Source organism: Morone saxatilis, unplaced genomic scaffold (genome assembly GCF_004916995.1).
Source record: "Morone saxatilis isolate NCDOM2014 unplaced genomic scaffold, NCSU_SB_2.0 Contig18, whole genome shotgun sequence".
NCBI lineage: Eukaryota > Metazoa > Chordata > Actinopteri > Moronidae > Morone > Morone saxatilis.
Genome location: NW_023339740.1, coordinates 17,953,212 through 17,960,255, shown reverse-complemented (window position 1 = coordinate 17,960,255; position 7,044 = coordinate 17,953,212).

Genomic DNA, 7,044 nt, shown 5'->3' with positions numbered 1-7,044 from the left:
GGGGTGGGGGTGGGGGGGTCTGTTGTAAATAAAATATTTTCTAACTTTTAATTTGATTTCTTTCTCTCGTCTGTCTCAAGCTTTCACATGTACAGTCAAAATCTATTTCCAAATATCTTTCTTGAAAGTGTTCCAGTCACTCAAGCTCTCGGAAATCTGTTTTGCAGTCATTACATCAGCTGTCCTCAGTGCCTCTTACCAAACACACACACACACACCCTGCTGGAATGATTGCAACATCTGAACTCTGCTGAACCAAGCCAGAAGACCAAAGTCTGTGGCTACAGATTTGATTAGCAAGCGGAGTTGTTATTTTTTTGTTTTTTGTTTTATGTTTCTGGACATGCTTTTTTAAGGAAGCACTACCTTTTTTAAAACAAATCGATTTACAGAGAAAACCTGAAAATAAGTTAGAGAGGGGAGAGCGTGCAACAACGAGGTCAGAGTCAGGACATCATACCATCAGGTCACCTCAGTGTGGTTCGTTTAGAGCTTTCATATTGTCTGGCTTTTTGCCAAGTTATAGTCTTTCAGTACACAAATGCATTTTCCCCCTCACTCACAGTAGATGCTGCCCTCCTTCAGAAGTATTTACGCTCAGTAAATTCCACCATTGGGATCAAACTCTCCAAATTTTAGGACCAGTGGACATAAGATATTAGTGAGCAGAAGTGACCTATGAGGCATATTAAAAGACCAAACTAATGTGTACTTACCAATTACTCACTAATTGCATATGATAAACGTAATGTATTTTATCATAGGTACATTTTGTGACTGTGATGTATGCAATGTGAAATTCAATTTTTAGTTTTTGCCCATGAGAGGATTTTTCTTCATAAACCCATACTGCTTGAATTGTTTTGGGGTGTTTTTTTTGTTAGATTGGGGTTCTGATAATGTATGAATCATTACAGACATTATCAGATATCTGTAGAACAATTATTAGGTGAAAACAAGCCACATATATGTTTTAAAAGTTATATTAGAACTTAAAGAGGGTTCCTTGTTTCTTTATGTAATAATATATATTCAAATATATTTTATAGACCTTGGTCTGACTTTGTGGTTTCTCATTCTCTGTGGAAGCTCAGGAAACAGCTGCTTTGGGTTGTGAAACAGAGATAAGCTTTTGCATAAGAAACGCAATTCTTTGTTTAAGAAATATATAATTCTACTATAAAGACCAAGAATGTTTTCAGTGTTGGCTCTAAACTGGTTATATATATAAACCTACAAAAACTCAGCTGAAACAAGCTGTGAACAAACAGGGAACACTGACATCAGCTCTTCACATCCAAAAAAACATGAGCAACATTCATTTAGAGTCGTGTTTCTGGCCACCAAGTCCAGTTTTCACTCTCTTTTTGCTCTGTTTTTGGTCTCCACCAACTCTTGGGGGACATATCTGCCACTAGATTCGCCAGCTAGTCACTAAATATGTATGCTTTCCATTCGGTGCTCAGCAGAAAATAGCTTCCTGATGCACCTGAAAACGATGCTGTGAGAGTGATGACAGTGAACTACAAGTAAAGTAGTGAAAAAAAAAAAGAAAGACACCAAAAACCTCAGGAGAACTGAAGAGTCAGGTGCTAATTCTTTGTGGGGTTGTCCTTATGATACATACAAGAAAGCGTGTGCTCTATGTGGCTCTGCTTCCTGAAAAGATGTTCCTAGGACACATTATACACTTCTGCTCGTTTGATTAATCACATGTCAAACGATATTACAACATGTAAGAATAAAAAATATTTAGAAATGGGAGGGTAAAAGGACAGTCTCAGGGCAATCTGATCAGGAATGAGAAGAATCTGCGGTGCCCTGGTAGCTCACCTGGTAGAGCTGGCGCCACCACGTACCAAGGCTGCGTCCTTGCTGCAGCGGCTATGGGTCGAATCAAACCTGTGGCCCTTTGCTGCATGTCATCCCCTCTCTCTCTCTCTCTCCTGCTTTTCTGTCTGTCTTCAGTTGTACTATCCAATAAAGACAAAAAGCCCTCAAAAAATATAAAGGAAAGACCGGAATATGTGTGAGCTGTAAAAAGGAGAGAGGATGAGACAAGAAGAGAGCTGGGCCGTGAGAACCCAGCGGAGAAAAGGAGAAGTTTGGCCCCTAAAAATAAGCGTTTGAATTGGCAGACGATGGTAGGGGGTTTCTGGCTCTGACCCGGATGGTCCTTTTGGATGGTTGATGATGATGGTAATTAAATGTGTTCTTTATGTCGAGTCAGCATATCCTCACTTTGTTACAGCCGGTCTCTGCTGACCAAAGCCTGCCAAGATTCTTAAGCTAATCTGCCAAATAATTTTCAGAAAGTATATTTCTGCTGTTGTCCATCGTCGCAGAGCCAAGTCCAAAGATAGCGATGGTGATTTACACAAGGAAGTTTTGTTTTTGTTTGATTTCCTTAAGAAACAGCAGCTTTGCTTTTTATTCTCTTTTGTTTTAGTATCCAAAAGGAATTTTTACTCCCACCAGAGAGTGATACCTGATATGTGTGCGTCCTTGTACAAGCCTTGTTTCTGAAGTGATACACCTGCCACTGTAAAACGAATATAGCCCTTGAAAAATGTGTTTGTTTAATCTGGTGTTTAGAGAGAAAACGCCTCAGGAATTTGTATTAAGGCACTTGTTGATGTTCTTGTGAGCTTCACAGAAAAACATTTTAGACTTTGATTAGAAGAAGTAATGTTGATACTCAGTTAAATCCAGTCATAAAAGATTATTTTCTTTTCTTTTTACATATTTTTATTGCCTTTTTTGGAACATACAGAACAACAATACAAAAACTATACACAAACATGTTCATAACAGCTTCCTTATTCTTAACATAAAATAATTCTTAGAATTATATGATACAAATATGAAGCATCCTGGTGTAATTAAGCTGCATAGCCTACCATATGACTACAAACTCCCTGGTTTACTATATTTTATAGATTTTCACTTTCATTAATTTCACTAAAAACTGATTTGGTAAATTGTGGATTATTCAGGGACATTATAAAGTGAATTTTAGGAGTTATTATTTGTTCCTATTTTTTTTCTTTGTCTCTCTCTTATCTAATCTCTCTCTCTCTAATCCTACAATAACAATGAAGTCTATAGTATGGATCATGGTATATTCATGTAGATCGTCACATTTTATACATTCATTAAATAGACTTAAAACACTTAAAGATTTTAAATGGACTTTGCTTAATTGAGATTATTTGACAGTGCCAATTCACTTTTTTTTGTGTGTGTGTAATTCAGTGTTGCCCAATATGTAAACAACCAGAAGTCTTGATATAAAAGTAGGCGTACAAATAGCATTCTGTTCTCTTATGTTAAGAAATGCTCTCGTGACTTTGAACGTCACCCTTTTTTTTTTTTACGCCCACCAGCATTTTTAAACATCGTATGACTTTAGCCTTAACTGGCAGGGCTTGCAACACATGTCATTACCTTTGTCAGGTGGATTTTTTTCTAGTGATTCAGTCATTCCATTGCCATTTAATACCATTAAGTGAAACTCATGAGGAAAGTTAATATGATGATATAATCTCTATCATATGATGCAAGTGAGGGCATTGCTGATGAAACAGGTGAAACAGTTAAACGGTCTCTCAGTATCACGTCATATTACAAATTACATATTCAATATGAGGAAATACATATATACAACATTTCTAAAGTCTAAAATAAAAGTTTTGCCGGAAAGATGCTTTTTTTTAATATGAAGTCAAAAAGAAGTGATTGACTTATTGGTGAAATAAAAAAAGCTCAAAGATTAGTTCCAAAACACACACAAACCGAATAATAAAGATACAAATACATTAAAAAAATTGCTTAGACACAGTTGTTTTAAAGTCTTTCAATGAAAACACATATGTAATACCACCATCTTTCATTTTAGAGGAAAAGTTCAACATTTTGGGTTGTTTGCGTTCTCTCTGAGAGTTTGATGAGTCTTATGTCCATACATATTAAGCTACAGTCAGGTCATGGTTAGCTTAGCTTAACACAAAGACTGGCAACCGGGTGAAACAGCTAGCCTAGCTGTGTCAGAAGGTAACGAAATCCACATGCACTTTAGTTTTTATACAAATTAAACACATGCGATAAATTAATGTTAATTATTAAACTGTAGAGGTCAGAACCAGACTAGTTGTTTCCAATTTTTTCCAGTCTTTATGCTACACTATGCTTACCATCTACAGGCTCCAGACCCATATTTAAAGGACAGATACGTATGAGAACAATCTTCTTACCCAGTTTATATTATACTTATACAGATTGTTTACCAATGCTGCCTGCGCAACCTTGTCACTATCTCTATGCATCAATGTGTGCTCTAACTGCCTGTTTCTGTGCTCAGACTCACGCCTTTCTTTTTCACTGTGGGGGAGTCTTTCAAGGTTGGCTTTTTAAAGAGGCGTGCCAGAGTTTTAATGGGGAGGATGACAGCGGGCCAGTGACAAGGCAAAAAAAAAACACTGGCACTTGAGCCTCAATCTGTCTCCCTAAAACGCCAACAGACAGGTCAGGCATGAAGGCTCGAGGCCACAGCTATCGGTCCAGTTTTAAGGGATTCATCAAGTGAGATTTTGATTTTGATGCATAATAAGGGTTAAAATGTGTATCACTCTGTTGGAGGTTTGTCTGTTCACTGTTTCCAAATGGTAATTCTGCAAACAGATGCACTCAGTTGAAGACTATTAAGCAGATTAGATCATAATGGACTTTATTTGGGATGCAGTAAGAACGTCAATTCTGCACCAAAGTGATCACTAATAGAATATGGTTTGATTAACAGCCCTGGTGTTGTGTGAAGCAGTGTAATATCTCCCTCTGCAGGCTGGAAACAGCCACCAAACCTCACAGCAGGGAAAATTTCCTCTGCCACAGCCAAACCAAATGCTGTGGTGACCTGGCCACACATCCTATCCACAGTTGCTGATTCAAAGGGAAAAAAATTAACTGATATTTACACAGTAGATCAGCCATGAAGTGCGAGGATGGCTCAAGAGTGAGTTGATCATTTGAGGGCAGAGGTCAGGACAGAGTGAATATCTACACATCTATCTAATTATTACAGATTGTCCACAAACATACGTTGATTTGGAGGAGTTGCTGCACCACAGTGGCTGTTGTATTGTTTCAGCTGGTTGAGCTGAAGAGGGAGAGGAACAATGGAGGCCAATAACAATAATGTAGCTGTCAGGACTGTGAGGGAGGCAAGGTCAGTGAGGTGATACAGTAAACAGGCCAGCCCAATTCCTTCCCATGGCCTCCTGGCTTAACTGAACCAAGAATAAGTAAAGCTGGATTTGTTGGATGAGTTGCTAATATTGTCAGAAATGTTGATTAACTTGGATTGGATCGACACAGGACCAAATAAAAATTAAAATACCTTTGAAATATCAGATTCTTTTTAATGCTGTTTTTTTTTAAAAAGCTTTTTAGTTATAGACAAATTTAAAAACACACAAAAAAACAAAAATCTTTAATCAGATACCAAAACGATCGCAAAGCCAAACATACCAAGATTTTATTTTTTCAGAGAAAGAAAGTATAGAGAAAGGGTCGCTGCCATCATTTGAAACACTGTGGGTGTGTAGTTAGTATAGTTTTCTGCATGTGAATAATATTGTGTAATAATATTTGGAAACAAGATAAAATTTCTTTCCACTATTTAAGAATCAGCATTTCGAGTGGTCAGTGGTCTTTGTATATGAGAAAGAAGCGTTAAAGTTTCTTCTGTGTACATTAGAGAAAAGATGAAACCATAATGAGTCTTAAAACTGAGTATTCTGGAAGTATCTGAGCAAATGTGGACTTTTTTGGTGATTTTCTCTCACCATATTACAAAAAAATGTGTGCATTTTGTGTTAAACTTTTTGGCTGATTCCTTTCTCCTAATACAGGGAGAAAAAAACAAGTCTTGTTTTTTAGCAGTTCCGCTCTGTGGTTTTAATTAGATTCTTCAGTCAGTCTCTGGACTTCATTCAACAAAACAAAAACAATTTAATTTAGCACATCAGGTTTAATTCTATGTATGGTATTCATAATGAGGTGCTGAAAGCAGTGCAGCAGTTATCCATCATGCCTTTCACTCACACCTGCCTCAGGGGGACAATTAACTGATCAAAAGTAATATCTCCCACTGGACTGTCAGTGTTTATGTGTTTGATTCCAGAGATATACGCTGTAGGAGTAAGCTCAAAGCTCTGTTGGGTTGTTTGTTAGTCTACTGTTCTGTGAACATAAGATCACCAGTATTCTCTAACCGTGTGTGGTCCTGACCGACTGTATGGAAAAAGTGAGTCACATTACAGTACATACTGTATTCTGAATGTCTAAACATGATCAAATATTTTTAGAGGAATATAGAGGAACAGCCAATAGAATGGGAGAAATTTAATCAAACATTCAGATTTATAATTTAAAACAAGAGGCTCTTTTCACTGGAGCCCAGATGTTAATAATTAAAGTAGTGACGGCTGAATTCAGCTGGCTCGCTGTCGCTGCTTATACTGGGACACTTGTGTAACTAGAACGGAGCCATTGTTAATGATATTAGTCACACCTGTGCTTTTTTCTACTATGACATGTCAGAGTGTCTGCTGTGGTAAAAGCTGTCTCACACCATCGTGTGCGTGGCATCACATTTGAAGTGATTTCTTTTTATCATTATGTTTCTTGTTCCTGTTCTTTGAGTGAATAAACTGGAATCGATGTGTCAGCAGCCTCATTTACAAGACGCAGTTAAGGTATTCTGGATGCACGCTTTTTTTTTCTTTCACTTTTACTGTTTCAGATTTAGTCAGAGTCACGGTGAAGTGCTGGCCTCTGTATCCACATCTTCATGACCCAGAGTGACACAAATCTAAAATCTGAATCAGATTTGTATACAGATGTGTACACAGACAGGGAATAGTACTCTGGTTTTAAGTCGCTCTCTTACACACAGAACAATTTACAGGAAGACAGAAATAGGAACATAGAACTATTATGTACATACAAGTAGATGAACAAATAGGTATATATATATATATATAT